The sequence below is a fragment of the Oncorhynchus gorbuscha genome, linkage group LG05, assembly GCF_021184085.1.
Source record: "Oncorhynchus gorbuscha isolate QuinsamMale2020 ecotype Even-year linkage group LG05, OgorEven_v1.0, whole genome shotgun sequence".
NCBI lineage: Eukaryota > Metazoa > Chordata > Actinopteri > Salmoniformes > Salmonidae > Oncorhynchus > Oncorhynchus gorbuscha.
Genome location: NC_060177.1, coordinates 5,050,546 through 5,072,058, shown reverse-complemented (window position 1 = coordinate 5,072,058; position 21,513 = coordinate 5,050,546). Strand labels below are relative to the sequence as shown.

General features: G+C 49.1%; 1 pseudogene; it reads left to right on the top strand.

Annotated features, from left to right (window-relative positions):
- LOC124035380 overlaps positions 1-21,513 on the top strand; it is an 84,192-nt pseudogene that overhangs the window by 2,205 nt on the left and 60,474 nt on the right.

Here is a 21,513-nt window from a genome sequence, read left to right as displayed (position 1 = left end):
CCCTCTCAGTCTCAGGCTGTTTGCACTCTGAAGCAGGTTCGTAAGTCTCCCCCTAGTCTCAGGCCGTTTGCACTCTGAAGCAGGTTCGTAAGTCTTCGCCCCCTCAGTCTCAGGCCGTTTGCTCTCTGAAGCAGGTTCGTAAGTCTTCGCCCCTCTCAGTCTCAGGCCGTTTGCTCTCTGAAGCAGGTTCGTAAGTCTTCGCCCCCTCAGTCTCAGGCCGTTTGCTCTCTGAAGCAGGTTCGTAAGTCTTCACCCCCCCAGTCTCAGGCCGTTTGCTCTCTGAAGCAGGTTCGTAAGTCTTCGCCCTCAGTCTCAGGCCGTTTGCTCTCTGAAGCAGGTTCGTAAGTCTTCACCCCCAGTCTCAGGCCGTTTGCTCTCTGAAGCAGGTTCGTAAGTCTTCGCCCCCCTCAGTCTCAGGCCGTTTGCTCTCTGAAGCAGGTTCGTAAGTCTTCGCCCCCCTCCCAGACTCAGGCCATTGCTCTCTGAAGCAGGTTCTCATCAAGGATTTGTCTGCTCCAGTCAATGTTCCCCTCTACCCCTTACTAGTCTCCCAGTCGCTGCCACTGAAAAGCATCACCCATAGCATGACGCTGCCACCACCATGCTTCACAGTAAGGGATGTTGTTAGATGGGTGATGAGCTGTGCCTGGTTTTCTACAGACGTAGAGGTTTGCATTCAGGCCAAAGAGTAACATATTTGTCTCGTCAGACCACAGGATCTTTTTCCTTTATGATCTCAGAGTCTGTCACGTTGCCTTTTTTACAAAACTCTAGGCGTTCTGTCATGTACCTTTTTTTACAAAACTCTAGGCGTTCTGTCATGTGCCTTTTTTACAAAACTCTAGGCGTTCTGTCATGTGCCTTTTTTACAAAACTCTAGGCGTTCTGTCATGTGCCTTTTGTTTACAAAACTCTAGGCGTTCTGTCATGTGCCTTTTGTTTACAAAACTCTAGGCGTTCTGTCATGTGCCTTTTGTATACAAAACTCCAGGTGTTCTGTCATGTGCCTTTTGTTTACAAAACTCTAGGCGTTCTGTCATGTGCCTTTTTTTGTCAATAGTGGCTTCCGTCTGGCCACTCTCCCATAAAGCCCAGATTTGTGAAGTGCTGTAGAGACTGTTGTCCTTCTGGCAGGTTCTCCCATCTCAGACAAGGAACTCCGTAGTTCTGTCAGAGTGGTCATTGGGTTGTTGGCCACCTCCCTGACCAAGACCCTTCTTGTTCAGTTTGGTCGATCGGCCAGCCTCTAGTTACATGTTTTTTAATTTCCCAATAATGGAGTCCGCTGTGCCCTCTAGTTATGGTTTCCTACCCTTCCCCAGATATATTCCCCATCACAGTTCTATCTCAGAGATCTACAGACAGTTCCTTGGACTTCACGGTATAGTCTCTGCTCTGACATGCCCTGTCAACTGTGGGACCTGATATAGACATGTGTGTTTCTTTCTAAATCATGTCCAATCAGTTTAATATGCCACAGGTGGACACCAATCAAGTTGTAGTGCCGTCTCCATGACGATCAAAGGCAATTGGATGCACCTGAGCTTAATTTGGAGTGTCCTAGCAAAGTGGGGTGTTTACTTGTGTACATTTAGATATTTCTGTATTTCAATTTCAATAATTTAACAAAAATATCTAAAATCATGTTTCCACTTTGACATGATGGGGTGTGTAGATGGGTGAGAAGAGCAGTTAAAACCCATTGTGAATTCAGGACGGAACACAACGACATGTGGAATAAGGGATATGAACACTTCCTGGCACTGTACATGCTGTATTCCTTATTTATTATCTTAGACTATACTAACTGAACCCACCCTCCCTCCCACACTAACTGAACCCACCCTCCCTCCCACACTAACTGAACCCACCCTCCCTCCCATACTAACTGAACCCACCCTCCCTCCCATACTAACTGAACCACCCTCCCTCCCACACTAACTGAACCCACCCTCCCTCCCATACTAACAGAACCCCCCTCCCTCCCATACTAACTGAACCCACCCTCCCTCCCATACTCAACTGAACCCACCCTCCCTCCCATACTAACAGAACCCACCCTCCTCCCATACTAACTGAACCCACCCTCCCTCCCATACTAACTGAACCCACCCTCCCTCCCATACTAACAGAACCCACCCTCCCTCCCATACTAACTGAACCCACCCTCCCTCCCATACTAACTGTCCGAACCCACCCTCCCTCCCATACTAACAGAACCCACCCTCCCTCCCATACTAACTGAACCCACCCTCCCTCCCATACTAATTGAACCCACCCTCCCTCCCATACTAACAGAACCCCCTCCTCCCATACTAACTGAACCCACCCTCCCTCCCATACTAACTGAACCCACCCTCCCTCCCATACTAACTGAACCCACCCCTCCCTCCCATACTAACTGAACCCACCCTCCCTCCCATACTAACAGAACCCACCCCTCCCTCCCATACTAACTGAACCCACCCTCCCTCCCATACTAACTGAACCCCCTCCCCTCCCATACTAACTGAACCCACCCTAGATCCCATACTAACTGAACCACCCTCCCCTCCCATACTAACTGAACTCCACCCTCCCTCCCATACTAACAGAACCCCCTCCCTCCCATACTAACAGAACCCACCCTCCCTCCCATACTAACAGAACCCCCTCTCCGTCCCACACTAACAGAACCCCCTCCTCCCACACTACAGAACCCCCCCCCCTCCCACACTAACAGAACAGAACCTCCCTCCCTCCCACACTAACAGAACCCCCCAGATCACCCCCCTCCCACACTACAGAACCTCCCCCTCCCACACTACAGATCACCCTCTTTCCCCCTCCCTCCCACACTAACAGAACCCCCTCCCTCCCACACAGATACAGAACCCCCCAGATCCCTCCCAGATTACCCCCACTACAGAACCCCTCTCCTCCCACACTCAACAGAACCCCCCCAGATCCCTCCCACACTAACAGAACCCTCTCCCTCCCACTACAGATCACCCCCCCCCCACTACAGATCACCTCTCCCCCCACTACAGATCACCCCCACTACAGACCACCTCTCCCCCACTACAGATCACCCCCCACCCACTACAGATCATCACCCCCACTACAGATCACCTCCCCCACTACAGATCACCCCACCTCCCCCCACTACAAATCACCCCCCACTACAGATCACCTCTCCCCACTACAGATCACCCCCCACCCACCTCTCCCCCACTACAGATCCCCCCACTACAGATCACCCCCCCACTACAGATCACTCTCCCCCCACTACAGATTACCCCCCACTACAGATCACTCTCCCCACTACAGATCACCCCCCACACTACAGATCACCTCTTCCCCCCACTACAGATCACCCCCCACTACAGATCACCTCTTCCCCCACTACAGATCACCCCCCCACTACAGATCACCCCCACTACAGATCACCCCCCCCACACTACAGATCACCTCTTCCCCCACTACAGATCACCCCACCCCCCAGATCCACCCCCACTACAGATCCCCCCCACTACAAATCACCCCCACTACAGATCACCTCTCCCCCCACTACAGATCACCCACCCCCCACTACAGATCCCCCCACTACAAATCACCCCCCACTACAGATCACCTCTCCCCCACTACAGATCACCCCCACTACAGATCACCTCTCCCCCCACTACAGATCACCCTCCCCCACACTACCCACACACCCCCACAGATCACCTCCCCACTACAGATCACCTCTCCCCCCACTACAGATCACCCCCCCACTACAGATCACCTCCCCCACTACAGATCACCCCCCCCCACACTACAGATCACCTCTCCCCCCACTACAGATCACCCCCCCACACTACAGATCATCACAGATCACCCTCCCCCACTACAGAACATCACTCCAGAACACCAGATCCTCCCAGATCATCCTTTAATTCAGACTACAGAGCTTGATCACCCCCCCCACACAGTTCACTACAGATTTTGATCACCTCTCCCCCACTACAGATCACCCCCCTTGCCAAGATACTACTGATATCACCCCCCCCACTAAAGTGGTATGTTGAACCCTATTTCTGAGTAGTGGATTTATGCCACGTTCTGGTCAACTATATAATCCTGGCCCCTGTTCCATCACTTTACCTCAGCTAATCACATGGCTGGTGTTTACTGGCTGGAGGGTATTTACTAACCCAACATTGGGAGCGGTTTTATTTTTATTATATCTTTACATTATCTGGGAAGGATATCTTTTGGACAAGGTCAAGTGCATTATGGGTAGTGTCTCAGTGCTCCTAATACAGTAGCACCATGCATTAAGGACAGTGTCTCAGTGCTCCTAATACAGTAGCACCATGCATTAAGGACAGTCCCAGTGCTCCAGTGCTCCTAATACAGTCACACCATGCACAGTGTCTCAGTCACCTCCTAATACAGTAGCACCATGCATTAAGGACAGTGTCTCAGTGCTCCTAATACATAGCACCATGCATTAAGGACAGCTCCTAGTGCTCCTAATACAGTAGCACCATGCATTAAGGAGTGAACCCAGTGTCTCAGTGCTATCCAGTGTAGTGCTCCTAATACAGTAGCACCATGCATTAAGGACAGTGCTCCTTATGCTCCTAATACAGTAGCACCATACATTAAGGACAGTGTCCCAGTGCTCCTGCTCTAATACAGTAGCACCTAATACAGTGCATTAAGGACAGTGTCTCCAGTGCTCCTAGTGCTCCTAATACAGTAGCACCATGCATTAAGGACAGTGTCTCAGTGCTCCTAATACAGTAGCACCATGCCAGTGCTCCCTAGTGCTCCTAATACAGTAGCACCATGCATTAAGGACAGTGTGTCTCCTAGTGCTCCTAATACAGTAGCACCATGCATTAGTGTCTCAGTGCTCCTAATACAGTGTAAGGACCAGTGCTCCTAGTGCTCCTACTGGTACAGTAGCACCATGCATTAAGGTCAGTGTCTCAGTGCTCCCTAATACAGTAGCACCATACATTAAGGACAGTGTCCCAGTGCTCCTAATACAGTAGCACCATGCATTAAGGACAGTGTCTCAGTGCTCCTAGTGCTCCTAATACAGTAGCACCATGCATTAAGGACAGTGTGTTCTAGTGCTCCTAATACAGTAGCACCATGCATTAAGGACAGTGTCTCAGTGTTCCTAGTGCTCCTAATACAGTAGCACCATGCATTAAGGACAGTGTCCCAGTGCTCCTAATACAGTAGCACCATGCATTAAGGACAGTGCTCCTAGTGCTCCTAATACAGTAGCACCATGCATTAAGGACAGTGTCCCAGTGCTCCTAGTGCTCCTAATACAGTAGCACCATGCATTAAGGACAGTGTCTCAGTGCTCCTAGTGCTCCTAATACAGTAGCACCATGCATTAAGGACAGTGTCCCAGTGCTCCTAGTGCTCCTAATACAGTAGCACCATGCATTAAGGACAGTGTCTCAGTGTTCCTAGTGCTCCTAATACAGTAGGCACCATGCATAATCAGGTCAGTGTCTCAGTGCTCCTAATCAAGCACAGTAGCACCATACAGCCCAGGCTCCCGGAATCGAACCAGGGTCTGTAGTGACTCCTTAGACCACTGCTCCACTCTATAGAACAAAATGAAGTCATCTTTGTGATGCTGGTTTCAGAAGGCAGACTGTAAAGGTCACTACTCTCTCTGTCCGTTCTGTAAACAGATCGGACCTAAGAACCTCTTCTCTACTGAAAACCTCTTCTAATGCAACTGCAGAGGCAGAATGCAGGAGAGCAGTGTCATGTCAGTCTCCTCTCTCTCTCTCTCCATCTCCGTAGCAGATACACAGGTCAACCTTTCCCTTCTCTGATTGAAGGGCCTCATCTTCGAAGTCAGAGGCAGGAAGTGGTGTAGCATGCCTTGTGCTTGAACAGGAAGCTATGATTACAGAATGTAGTTTAACCCTGTCAGGCTGTGATGTGAATCTATAGGCTTAGATCCCACCTCTACCAAGGCTCAGCTAGCATCACTCATTCACCTCCTTCTCATCTGAAGTCCTCAACACAGCTTCAGACACAAGGAGGATGATGATTGGACCGCAACAACCATTCTCCTCTTCCTGGTTTTCAATCCCCTTCCTCAACTGTCCCACTGAGCCAGGATCAGTACTATAGACATCAGATCTGAGCCAGGATCAGTACTATAGACATCAGATCTGAGCCAGGGCTCCTGAGCCATCAGTACTATAGACATCAGATCTGAGCCCAGGATCAGTACTATAGACATCAGATCTGAGCCAGGATCAGTACTATAGTACATCAGATCTGAGCCAGGATCAGTACTATAGACATCAGATCTGAGCCAGGATCAGTACTATAGACATCAGATCTGAGCCAGGATCAGTACTATAGACATCAGATCTGAGCCAGGATCAGTACTATAGACATCAGATCTGAGCCAGGATCAGTACTATAGACATCAGATCTGAGCCAGGATCAGTACTATAGACATCAGATCTGAGCCAGGATCAGTACTATAGACATCAGATCTGAGCCAGGATCAGTACTATAGACATCAGATCTGAGCCAGGATCAGTACTATAGACATCAGATCTGAGCCAGGATCAGTACTATAGACATCAGATCTGAGCCAGGATCAGTACTATAGACATCAGATCTGAGCCAGCCAGGATCAGTACTATAGACATCAGATCTGAGCCAGGATCAGTACTATAGACATCAGATCTCTGTACTATAGACATCAGATCTGAGCCAGGCCAGCCATCAGTACTATAGACATCAGATCTGAGCCAGGACTCCCAGCCATCAGTACTATAGACATCAGATCTGAGCCAGGCTCCCCAGCCATCAGTACTATAGACATCAGATCTGAGCCAGGCTCCCCAGCCATCAGTACTATAGACATCAGATCTGAGCCAGGCTCCCCAGCCATCAGTACTATAGACATCAGATCTGAGCCAGCCATCAGTACTATAGACATCAGATCTGAGCCAGGCTCCCCAGCCATCAGATCTAGCCATAGACATCAGATCTGAGCCAGGCTCCCCAGCCATCAGTACTATAGACATCAGATCTGAGCCAGGCTCCCCATTAAATCTCTATCCGATGCAACAATTTGTGATGACACACAAAAACAAAACACAAGAGCGTTATGTAACATCCTCCCCGTTCCTCCCTTCTCCTCCCCCTCTCCCTCCCTCCTCCTCCCTCCCTTCTCCTCCCTCCTCAGCCCTCTCCCCCTCTCCCCCCTCCTCCCCTCATCTCCCCGTCTCCCCCCCTCCCCTCTACTCCCTCTCCTCCGTTCCTCCCTCTCCTCTAAATCTCCTCTCCTCTACTCCCTTCCTCCCCTCTAACTCTCCTCCCTTCCTCCCTCCCTCCCTCTCCCTCTCCCCTCCTCCCCTCCCCGTTCCTCCCTCTCCTCCCCCTTCCTCCCCTCTCCTCCCCGTTCCTCCCCTACTCCCTCTCCTCCCCCTTCCTCTCCTCCCTCCCTCCTCCTCTCCTCCCCTCTCCTCCCCCTCTCCTCCCCCTCTCCTCCCCTCTCCTCCCCTCCTCCCCTCTCCTCCCCGTTCCTCCCCCCTCTCCTCTCCTCCCTCTCCTCTCCTCCCCGTTCTCCTCCCTCTCCTCCCCGTTCCTCCCCTCCCCTCCTCCCTCTCCTCTCCTCCCCGTTCCTCTCCTCCCCTCTCCTCCCCGTTCCTCTCCTCCCCTCTCCTCCCCGTTCCTCTCCTCCCCTCTCCTCACCGTACTCTCTCCAGATCAGAAGTGACAGGAGGAAATCTACTGTTCAGAGTTATTTCACTGGAGCATCATTACATTTCCAGAGCTGTTTGTTTCCAGAGAGGCGCTGTGACGGATGGCGTGATTCGCTGGGCCTCGTTGGAGCTCAGAGCCCTCGCTGTCTCACATCAGACAAACTGTTTACAGTGGGAAGACTACCAATTAGACCCCCCCATTATCTACTTTCTTCTTCTCTTGTTCTGGTCTTTAAAACTTCCCTCTGAAATGGCCGGTGATGGCTGTGTCACAAATGGTACCCTGTTCCCTATGTAGTGCACTACATTAGACCTGAACACTATGGGCCCCTATGTAGTGCACTACATTAGACCTGAACACTATGGGCCCCTATGTAGTGCACTACATTAGACCTGAACACTATGGGCCCCTATGTAGTGCACTACGTTTGACCTGAACACTATGGGCCCCTATGTAGTGCACTACATTAGACCTGAACACTATGGGCCCCTATGTAGTGCACTACATTAGACCTGAACACTATGGGCCCCTATGTAGTGCACTACATTAGACCTGAACACTATGGGCCCCTATGTAGTGCACTACATTAGACCTGAACACTATGGGCCCCTATGTAGTGCACTACATTAGACCTGAACACTATGGGCCCCTATGTAGTGCACTACATTAGACCTGAACACTATGGGCCCCTATGTAGTGCACTACATTAGACCTGAACACTATGGGCCCCTATGTAGTGCACTACATTAGACCTGAACACTATGGGCCCCTATGTAGTGCACTACATTAGACCTGAACACTATGGGCCCCTATGTAGTGCACTACATTAGACCTGAACACTATGGGCCCCTATGTAGTGCACTACATTAGACCTGAACACTATGGGCCCCTATGTAGTGCACTACATTAGACCTGAACACTATGGGCCCCTATGTAGTGCACTACATTAGACCTGAACACCATGGGCCCCTATGTAGTGCACTACATTAGACCTGAACACTATGGGCCCCTATGTAGTGCACTACATTAGACCTGAACACTATGGGCCCCTATGTAGTGCACTACGTTTGACCTGAGCACTATGGGCCCCTATGTAGTCCACTACATTAGACCTGAACACTATGGGCGCCTATGTAGTGCACTACGTTTGACCTGAGCACCTATAGTGAATAGGGTGCCATTTGGGACACATTGGATGTCTTGCCGGGGTCTTTGCTTTGACAGCTGTTGTTGGATCACATGATGATGTTGTGGACGTGGAAGGGATGGGTACCTCAGCCAGCCTCAGACACAGAGCCAGGGTTACACTGTGTAGTAGCAGACCTCAGTGTTAGTCCAGGGTGACACAGTGTAGTAACAGACCTCAGTGTTAGCCAGGGTTACGTAGTGTAGTAACAAACCTCAGTGTTAGTCAGGGTTACGTAGTGTAGTAACAGACCTCAGTGTTAGCCAGGGTTACGTAGTGTAGTAACAGACCTCAGTGTTAGTCAGGGTTACACAGTGTAGTAGCAGACCTCAGTGTTAGTCAGGGTTACACAGTGTAGTAGCAGACCTCAGTGTTAGTCAGGGTTCCGTAGTGTAGTAACAGGCCTCAGTGTTAGTCAGGGTTACACAGTGTAGTAACAGACCTCAGTGTTAGTCAGGGTTACACAGTGTAGTAACAGACCTCAGTGTTAGTCAGGGTTACACAGTGTAGTAACAGACCTCAGTGTTAGTCCAGGGATACACAGTGTAGTAGCAGACCTCAGTGTTAGTCAGGGTTACGTAGTGTAGTAACAGACCTCAGTGTTAGTCAGGGTTACGTAGTGTAGTAACAGACCTCAGTGTTAGTCAGGGTTACACAGTGTAGTAACAGACCTCAGTGTTAGTCAGGGTTACACAGTGTAGTAGCAGACCTCAGTGTTAGTCAGGGTTACACAGTGTAGTAGCAGACCTCAGTGTTAGTCAGGGTTCCGTAGTGTAGTAACAGGCCTCAGTGTTAGTCAGGGTTACACAGTGTAGTAACAGACCTCAGTGTTAGTCAGGGTTACACAGTGTAGTAACAGACCTCAGTGTTAGTCAGGGTTACACAGTGTAGTAACAGACCTCAGTGTTAGTCCAGGGATACACAGTGTAGTAACAGACCTCAGTGTTAGTCCAGGGATACACAGTGTAGTAGCAGACCTCAGTGTTAGTCAGGGTTACACAGTGTAGTAACAGACCTCAGTGTTAGTCAGGGTTACACAGTGTAGTAACAGACCTCAGTGTTAGTCAGGGTTACACAGTGTAGTAACAGACCTCAGTGTTAGTCAGGGTTACGTAGTGTAGTAACAGACCTCAGTGTTAGTCCAGGGTTACGTAGTGTAGTAACAGATCTCAGTGTTAGTCAGGGTTACACAGTGTAGTAACAGATCTCAGTGTTAGTCAGGGTTACACAGTGTAGTAATAGACCTCAGTGTTAGTCAGGGTTATGTAGTGTAGTAACAGACCTCAGTGTTAGTCAGGGTTACACAGTGTGGGGTAGCAGACCTCAGTGTTAGTCAGGGTTATGAATGAGTGATAGTAGCAGACCTCAGTGTTAGTCAGGGTTACGTAGTATAGTAACAGACCTCAGTGTTAGTCCAGGGTTACACAGTGTAGTAACAGACCTCAGTGTTAGTCAGTGTTACATAGGATGCAGACCTCGAGTGTTAGTCCAGGGATACACAGTATAGTAACATACCTGCATATGAGATGGGTTATGTAGTGTAAGTAACAGACCTCAGTGTTAGCCAGGGTTACGTAGTGTAGTAACAGACCTACAGTGTTAGCCAGGGTTACCCAGTTACAGACCTCAGTGTTAGTCAGTGTCAATGACAGTAGTGTGGCAGTAACAGACCTCAGTGTTAGTCAGGGTTACGTAGTGTAGTAGCAGACCTCAGTGTTAGTCCAGGGATACACAGTGTAGTAGCAGACCTCAGTGTTAGTCCAGGGTTACACAGTGTAGTAACAGACCTCAGTGTTAGTCCAGGGTTACACAGTGTAGTAACAGACCTCAGTGTTAGTCAGGGTTAGGTAGTGTAGTAACAGACCTCAGTGTTAGTCCAGGGATACACAGTGTAGTAGCAGACCTCAGTGTTAGTCAGGGTTACACAGTGTAGTAACAGACCTCAGTGTTAGTCAGGGTTACGTAGTGTACTAACAGACCTCAGTGTTAGTCAGGGTTACACAGTGTAGCAACAGACCTCAGTGTTAGTCAGGGTTACACAGTGTAGTAACAGACCTCAGTGTTAGTCAGGGTTACACAGTGTAGCAACAGACCTCAGTGTTAGTCAGGGTTACACAGACAGACCTCAGTGTTAGTCAGGGTTACACAGTGTAGTAGTAGATCTCAGTGTTAGTCAAATCAAATCAAATCAAATTGTATTTGTCACATACACATGGTTAGCAGATGTTAATGCGAGTGTAGCGAAATGCTTGTGCTTCTAGTTCCGACAATGCAGTGATAACCAACAAGTAATCTAACTAACAATTCCAAAACTTCTGTCTTATACACAGTGTAAGGGGATAAGGAACATGTACATAAGGATATATGAATGAGTGATGGTACAGAGCAGCATACAGTAGATGGTATCGAGTACAGTATATACATATGAGATGAGTGTGTAGACAAAGTAAACAAAGTGGCATAGTTAAAGTGGCTAGTGATACATATGTTACATAAGGATGCAGTCGATGATGTAGAGTACAGTATATACATATGCATATGAGATGAATAATGTCAGGGTTAACAGTTAGTAACAGACATTGTTTAAAGTGGCTAGTGATATATTTACCTCAGTGTTATCAGGGTTCCCACTGTGTAATAATCAGTGTTAGTCAGGGTTCACAGTGTAGTAACAGACCTCAGTGTTCCCAGTTATTAAAATGGCTCAGTGTTGGGTCAGGGTTACACAGTGTAGTTAACAGCCACTCAGTGTTAGTGGTGGGTTACAGTCAGTGCCTTGAGATAGAAGCTGTTTTAGTCTCTCGGTCCCAGCTTTGATGCACATGTACTGACCTCAGCCTTCTGATGATAGCGGGGTGAACAGGCAGTGGTTCGGGTGGTTGATGTCCTTGATGATCTTTATGGCCTTCCTGTAACAACGGGTGGTGTAGGTGTCCTGGACCTCAGTAGTTTGCCCAGGGTGACACTGTGTGCAGTCCTCACTACCCTCAGTACGGTTGAGGGCGGGCAGTTACACAGGCGGTAACAGCCCGCCAGGATGCTCTCGGTTGTGCATCTGTAGAAGACCTCAGTGCTTTTGGTGACAAGCCGAATTTCTTCAGCCTCCTGAGGTTGAATAGGCGCTCAGTGTTAGTCACGACGCAGTGTCACAGGACTCAGTGTTAGTCTGTTACACAGTGTAGTAACAGACCTCAGTGTTAGTCAGGGTTACACAGTGTAGTAACAGACCTCAGTGTTAGTCAGGGTTACGTAGTGTAGTAACAGACCTCAGTGTTAGTCAGGGTTACACAGTGTAGTAACAGACCTCAGTGTTAGTCAGGGTTACACAGTGTAGTAACAGACCTCAGTGTTAGTCAGGGTTACACAGTGTAGTAACAGACCTCAGTGTTAGTCAGGGTTACACAGTGTAGTAACAGACCTCAGTGTTAGTCAGGGTTACACAGTGTAGTAACAGACCTCAGTGTTAGTCCAGGGTTACACAGTGTAGCAACAGTCCAGTTCACTGTAGACCAGAGACTAGGACATGGGAAACAGCACCAGAGACTAGGACATGGGAAACAGCACCAGAGACTAGGAGACTAGGACATGGGAAACAGCACCAGAGACTAGGAGACTAGGACATGGGAAACAGCACCAGAGACTAGGACATGGGAAACAGCACCAGAGACTAGGACATGGGAAACAGCACCAGAGACTAGGAGACTAGGACATGGGAAACAGCACCAGAGACTAGGAGACTAGGACATGGGAAACAGCACCAGAGACTAGGACATGGGAAACAGCACCAGAGACTAGGAGACTAGGACATGGGAAACAGCACCAGAGACTAGGAGACTAGGACATGGGAAACAGCACCAGAGACTAGGACATGGGAAACAGCACCAGAGACTAGGAGACTAGGACATGGGAAACAGCACCAGAGACTAGGAGACTAGGACATGGGAAACAGCACCAGAGACTAGGACATGGGAAACAGCACCAGAGACTAGGACATGGGAAACAGCACCAGAGACTAGAAACAGCACCAGACTAGGACATGGGAAACAGCACCAGAGACTAGGACATGGGAAACAGCACCAGAGACTAGGACATGGGAAACAGCACCAGAGACTAGGAGACTAGGACATGGGAAACCACCAGAGACTAGGACATGGGAAACAGCACTAGAGACTAGGACATGGGAAACAGCACCAGAGACTAGGACATGGGAAACAACACCAGGGACTAGGACATGGGAAACAGCACCAGAGACTAGGACATGGGAAACAGCACCAGAGACTAGGACATGGGAAACAGCACCAGAGACTAGGAGACTAGGACATGGGAAACAGCACCAGAGACTAGGAGACTAGGACACCAGAAACAGCACAGAGACTAGGAGACTAGGACATGGGAAACCACCAGAGACTAGGAGACTAGGACATGGGAAACAGCACCAGAGGCTAGGAGACTAGGACATGGGAAACCACCAGAGACTAGGACATGGGAAACCACCAGAGACTAGGAGACTAGGACATGGGAAACAGCACCAGAGACTGGGAAACAGGAGACTAGGACATGGGAAACAGCACCAGAGACTAGGACATGGGAAACAGCACCAGAGACTAGGAGACTAGGACATAGGAAACAGCACCAGAGACTAGGAGACTAGGACATGGGAAACCACCAGAGACTAGGACATGGGAAACAGCACCAGAGACTAGGACATGGGAAACAGCACCAGAGACTAGGACATGGGAAACAGCACCAGAGACTAGGACATGGGAAACAGCACCAGAGAGGAGACTAGGACATGGGAAACAGCACCAGAGACTAGGAGACTAGGACATGGAAACAGCACCAGAGACTAGGAGACTAGGACATGGGAAACAGCACCAGAGACTAGGAGACTAGGGGAAACAGCACCAGAGACTAGGAGACTAGGACATGTGAAACAGCACCAGAGACTAGGACATGGGAAACAGCACCAGAGACTAGGACATGGGAAACAGCACCAGAGACTAGGAGACTAGGACATGGGAAACAGCACCAGAGACTAGGACATGGGAAACAGCACCAGAGACTAGGACATGGGAAACAGCACCAGAGACTAGGAGACTAGGACATGGGAAACCACCAGAGACTAGGACATGGGAAACAGCACCAGAGACTAGGACATGGGAAACAGCACCAGAGACTAGGACATGGGAAACAGCACCAGGGACTAGGACATGGGAAACAGCACCAGAGACTAGGACATGGGAAACAGCACCAGAGACTAGGACATGGGAAACAGCACCAGAGACTAGGAGACTAGGACATGGGAAACAGCACCAGAGACTAGGACATGGGAAACAGCACCAGAGACTAGGAGACTAGGACATGGGAAACAGCACCAGAGACTAGGAGACTAGGACATGGGAAACCACCAGAGACTAGGACATGGGAAACCACCAGAGACTAGGACATGGGAAAAGCACCAGAGACTAGGAGACTAGGACATAGGAAACAGCACCAGAGACTAGGAGACTAGGACATGGGAAACAGCACCAGAGACTAGGACATGGGAAACAGCACCAGAGACTAGGACATGGGAAACAGCACCAGAGACTAGGACATGGGAAACAGCACCAGAGACTAGGACATGGGAAACAGCACCAGAGACTAGGAGACTAGGACATGGGAAACAGCACCAGAGACTAGGAGACTAGGACATAGGAAACAGCACCAGAGACTAGGAGACTAGGACATGGGAAACCACCAGAGACTAGGACATGGGAAACAGCACCAGAGACTAGGACATGGGAAACAGCACCAGAGACTAGGAGACTAGGACATGGGAAACAGCACCAGAGACTAGGACATGGGAAACAGCACCAGAGACTAGGAGACTAGGACATGTGAAAACAGCACCAGAGACTAGGACATGGGAAACAGCACCAGAGACTAGGACATGGGAAACAGCACCAGAGACTAGGACATGGGAAACCACCAGAGACTAGGAGACTAGGACATGGGAAACAGCACCAGAGACTAGGACATGGGAAACAGCACCAGAGACTAGGACATGGGAAACAGCACCAGAGACTAGGAGACTAGGACATGGGAAACCACCAGAGACTAGGACATGGGAAACCACCAGAGACTAGGACATGGGAAACCACCAGAGACTAGGACATGGGAAACCACCAGAGACTAGGACATGGGAAACAGCACCAGAGACTAGGACATGGGAAACAGCACCAGAGACTAGGACATGGGAAACAGCACCAGAGACTAGGACATGGGAAACAGCACCAGAGACTAGGACATGGGAAACCACCAGAGACTAGGAGACTAGGACATGGGAAACAGCACCAGAGACTAGGACATGGGAAACAGCACCAGAGACTAGGACATGGGAAACAGCACCAGAGACTAGGACATGGGAAACAGCACCAGAGACTAGGAGACTAGGACATGGGAAACCACCAGAGACTAGGAGACTAGGACATGGGAAACAGCACCAGAGACTAGGAGACTAGGACATGGGAAACCACCAGAGACTAGGACATGGGAAACCACCAGAGACTAGGACATGGGAAACCACCAGAGACTAGGACATGGGAAACCACCAGAGACTAGGACATGGGAAACAACACCAGAGACTAGGACATGGGAAACAGCACCAGAGACTAGGAGACTAGGACATGGGAAACCACCAGAGACTAGGACATGGGGAACAGCACCAGAGACTAGGAGACTAGGACATGGGAAACCACCAGAGACTAGGACATGGGAAACCACCAGAGACTAGGACATGGGAAACCACCAGAGCTCCATGGTCATTTCAGGTCACTGTGGTTGTAACCAAGATCTGAAACAGCTGTGTGAAGACTAGGGGGGGTTGTTTAGAACAGAAAACAGATTTTTGTTATGATAAACAACCCCACAACTATAAAAAAAAAACAAGTGGACAAGACTGGGAGGTTGTTGAAGACCAACTATTAAATCAAATCTAAGTTTATTTGTCACATGCGCCGAATACAACAGGTGTGGACCTCACAGTGAATACCTAGGATAGGATAAGTAATCCTTCTCACCCCCCCCCCCTTTTAAGATTTAGATGCACTATTGTAAAGTGACTGTTCCACTGGATGTCATAAGGTGAATGCACCAATTTGTAAGTCGCTCTGGATAAGAGCGTCTGCTAAATGACTTAAATGTATATGCTTACTTACAGGCTGTGTGTGTGTGTGTGTGTGTGTGTGTGTGTGTGTGTGTGTGTGTGTGTGTGTGTGTGTGTGTGTGTGTGTGTGTGTGTGTGTGTGTGTGTGTGTGTGTGTGTGTGTGTGTGTGTGTGTGTGTGTGTGTGTGTGTGTGTGTGTGTGTGTGTGTGTGTGTGTGTGTGTGTGTGTGTGTGTGTGTGTGTGTAGGTAAGTAAAGAAATAAAACAACAATAGAAAGACATTTGAAAAAAGAGTAGCAAGGCTCTATACAGACAAGTAGCAAAACAGACACCTGTTAGTAGCAAGGCTCTATACAGACACCTGTTAGTAGCAAATACAGACACATGTTAGTAGCAAGGCTCTATGCAGACACCTGTTAGTAGCAAGGCTCTATACAGACACCAGTAGCAAGGCTCTATACAGACACATGTTAGTAGCAAGGCTCTATACAGACACATGTTAGTAGCAAGGCTCTATTCAGACACATGTTAGTAGCCAGGCTCTATGCAGACACCTGTTCGTCTAGAGTTGATATGAATGTAATTCTCCTCCCTTACAACAAGGGGACAGGACTGGGAGGTTGTTGAAGACCACAGGAAACTACTACACTTGATACTAATGTATCTGTCTGTCTCTCTTGTTAACCAGGTAACATCATTGGTTCGGGGATATTCATCTCTCCTAAGGGTGTTTTGGAGCACGCTGGTTCGGTGGGTCTGTCCCTCATCGTATGGGTGTGCGGAGGGGGTATCTGCGCCCTGGGGTCCATGTGTTACGCTGAACTGGGCGTCACCATTCCCAAGTCAGGGGGAGACTACTCCTACGTCACGGAGGATATTCGGAGGACTGGTGGTGACAAATAAAATTTGATTTGATTTGTCTATTTTATGTCCACAATCCTGATTTGGGAACAACACAGAAACTTTCCCAGAATTCCCAGTTTTTTTCAGAAATGTCCAGGGCCTGTCTCATAGTAGAAGGGAAGGGCCTCCCGGGTGGCGCTGTACTGCATCACCAGCTGTGCCACCAGAGACTCTGGGTTTGCGCCCAGGCTCTGTCGTAACCGGCCGCGGCTGGGAGGTCCGTGGGGCGACGCACTGGTGGCCAAGCGTCGTCCGGGTTAGGGAGGGTTGGCCGGTAGGAAATCCTTGTCTCATCGCGCACCAGTGACTCCGGGTTGGATACGCGCTGTGTTAAGAAGCAGTGCGGCTTGGTTGGGTTGTGTATCGGAGGACGCATGACTTTCCAGCCTTCGTCACTCCCGAGCCCGTACGGGAGTTGTAGCGATGAGACAAGATAGTAGCTATTAACAATTGAAATCGGGAGAAAAAGGGGGTAAAATTGAAAATATAAAAATAGTAGAAGGGAAGAACTTCATTCCAAAACGTGATATATACAATTTCAGAAATATTGGTAAATTGACATGTGTCACGCCTTGGTCATTGTATCTTGTGTTTTTGTTATATGTTTGGGTAGGCCAGGGTGTGACATGGGTTTATATGTTGTGTTTCGTATTGGGGTTTGTATTAATTGGGATTGTGTATGATTAGGGGTGTGTCTAGTTAGGCTTGGCTGCCTGAGGCGATTCCCAATTGGAGTCAGGTGATTCTCGTTGTCTCGGATTGGGAACCGTATTTAGGTAGCCTGAGTGCGCGTTGTATTTTGTGGGTGATTGTACCTGTCTCTGTGTTAGTCACCAGATAGGCTGTAATTAGTTCACGTTCCGTTTGTTGTTTTCTTCTTCAGTTATTTCATGTACCGCGATATATCTTCATTAAAGTCATGAGTAACCTACACGCTGCATTTCGGTCTGACTCTCTTCATACAACAGACGAACAACGTTACAACATGAATTAAAACACATCCAGAGACTATTGTTTCATCTGACCACAACATGGACTGGCAGGATTAATCTGACCACAACATGGACTAGTGAGAGGACTGGCAGGATTAATCTGGCCACAACATGGACTAGTGAGAGGACTGGCAGGATTAATCTGGCCACAACATGGACTAGTGAGAGGACTGGCAGGATTAATCTGACTACAACATGGACTAGTGAGAGGACTGGCAGGATTAATCTGACTACAACTGAGAGGACAACATGGACTAGTGAGAGGACTGGCAGGATTAATCTGGCCACAACATGGACTAGTGAGAGGACTGGCAGGATTAATCTGACCACAACATGGACTAGTGAGAGGACTGGCAGGATTAATCTGACCACAACATGGACTAGTGAGAGGACTGGCAGTATTAATCTGGCAGGATTAATCCACAACATGGACTAGTGAGAGGACTGGCAGGATTAATCTGACTACAACATGGACTAGTGAGAGGACTGGCAGGATTAATCTGACTACAACATGGACTAGTGAGAGGACTGGCAGGATTAATCTGACCACAACATGGACTAGTGAGAGGACTGGCAGGATTAATCTGACTACAACATGGACTAGTGAGAGGACTGGCAGGATTAATCTGACTACAACATGGACTAGTGAGAGGACTGGCAGGATTAATCTGACCACAACATGGACTAGTGAGAGGACTGGCAGGATTAATCTGGCCACAACATGGACTAGTGAGAGGACTGGCAGGATTAATCTGACCACAACATGGACTAGTGAGAGGAGAGGACTGGACTAGTGAGAGGACTGGATTAATCTGACTACAACATGGACTAGTGAGAGGACTGGCAGGATTAATCTGACCACAACATGGACTAGTGAGAGGACTGGCAGGATTAATCTGACCACAACATGGACTAGTGAGAGGACTGGCAGGATTAATCTGACCACAACATGGACTAGTGAGAGGACTGGCAGGATTAACTACAACATGGACTAGTGAGAGGACAATTAATCTGACCACAACATGGACTAGTGAGAGGACTGGCAGGATTAATCTGACCACAACATGGACTAGTGAGAGGACTGGCAGGATTAATCTGACCACAACATGGACTAGTGAGAGGACTGGCAGGATTAATCTGGCTACAACATGGACTAGTGAGAGGACTGGCAGGATTAATCTGACCACAACATGGACTAGTGAAAGGACTGGCAGGATTAATCTGACTACAACATGGACTAGTGAGAGGATCTGGAGAGAAGAATGGGAGAAACTCCCCAAATACAGATGTGCCAAGCTTGTAGCGTCATACCCAAGAAGACTGGAGGCTGTAATCGCTGCCAAAGGTGCTTCAACAAAGTACTGAGTAAAGGGTCTGAATACTTATGTAAATGTGATATTTCCGTTTTTGATTTTTTTTAAATGAATTTGCTCAAATTTCTAAAAACCTGTTTTTGCTTTAATATAATAATAATATATGCCATTTAGCAGACGCTTTTATCCAAAGCGACTTACAGTCATGTGTGCATACATTCTACGCTTTGTTATTATGAGGTGTTGTGTGTAAATCCATTTTATAATGAGGCTGTAATGTAACAAAATATGGAAAAAGTCAAGGGGTCTGAATGCTGAATGCACTGTCTACAAAAGGACGAGGTATCACAGGCTCCAACAGGACTAGGTATCACAGGCTCCAACAGGACTAGGTATCACAGGCTCCAACAGGACTAGGTATTACAGGCTCCAACAGGACTAGGTATCACAGGCTCCAACAGGACCAGGTATCACAGGCTCCAACAGGACTAGAGATCACAGGCTCCAACAGGACCAGAGATCACAGGCTCCAACAGGACCAGAGATCACAGGCTCCAACAGGACTAGAGATCACAGGCTCCAACAGGACCAGAGATCACAGGCTCCAACAGGACCAGGTATCACAGGCTCCAACAGGACCAGAGATCACAGGCTCCAACAGGACCAGGTATCACAGGCTCCAACAGGATCACAGGCTCCAACAGGATCAGACATCACAGGCTCCAACAGGATCAGACATCACAGGCTCCAACAGGACTAGGTATCACAGGCTCCAACAGGATCAGAGATCTCAGGCTCCAACAGGACCAGGTATCACAGGCTCCAACAGGACCAGACATCACAGGCTCCAACAGGACCAGAGATCACAGGCTCCAACAGGACCAGAGATCACAGGCTCCAACAGGACTAGGTATCACAGGCTCCAACAGGACTAGGTATCACAGGCTCCAACAGGACTAGGTATCACAGGCTCCAACAGGAATAGGTATCACAGGCTCCAACAGGACCAGACATCACAGGCTCCAACAGGACCAGAGATCACAGGCTCCAACAGGACTAGGTATCACAGGCTCCAACAGGACCAGAGATCACAGGCTCCAACAGGACCAGAGATCACAGTCTGCAACAGGACCAGAGATCACAGGCTCCAACAGGATAACAGGCTCCGACAGGACTAGGTATCACAGGCTCCAACAGGACCAGAGATCACAGTCTCCAACAGGACTAGGTATCACAGGCTCCAACAGGACCAGAGATCACAGTCTCCAACAGGACTAGGTATCACAGGCTCCAACAGGACCAGAGATCACAGGCTCCAACAGGACCAGAGATCACAGTCTCCAACAGGACTAGGTATCACAGGCTCCAACAGGACCAGAGATCACAGGCTCCAACAGGACCAGAGATCACAGGCTCCAACAGGATCACAGGCTCCAACAGGACCAGAGATCACAGGCTCCAACAGGACCAGACATCACAGGCTCCAACAGGACTAGGTATCACAGGCTCCAACAGGTATCACAGGCTCCAACAGGACCAGAGATCACAGGCTCCAACAGGATCACAGGCTCCAACAGGACCAGGTATCACAGGCTCCAACAGGACCAGAGATCACAGGCTCCAACAGGATCAGAGATCACAGGCTCCAACAGGACTAGGTATCACAGGCTCCAACAGGACCAGAGATCACAGTCTCCAACAGGATCACAGGCTCCAACAGGACCAGAGATCACAGTCTCCAACAGGATCACAGGCTCCAACAGGACCAGAGATCACAGGCTCCAACAGACATCACAGGCTCCAACAGGTATCACAGGCTCCAACAGGACCAGAGATCACAGGCTCCAACAGGATCACAGGCTCCAACAGGACCAGACATCACAGGCTCCAACAGGTATCACAGGCTCCAACAGGACCAGGTATCACAGGCTCCAACAGGATCACAGGCTCCAACAGGACCAGATATCACAGGCTCCAACAGGACCAGAGATCACAGGCTCCAACAGGACCAGACATCACAGGCTCCAACAGGATCACAGGCTCCAACAGGACCAGGTATCACAGGCTCCAACAGGACCAGACATCACAGGCTCCAACAGGTATCACAGGCTCCAACAGGACCAGGTATCACAGGCTCCAACAGGACAAGGCTAAATGGATCCTGATGCTCATGTTGTTGATGCTCAATAGAATGTTATTAAATGGATGTTGTTAACAGGAGCCAACATGGCTGCAATA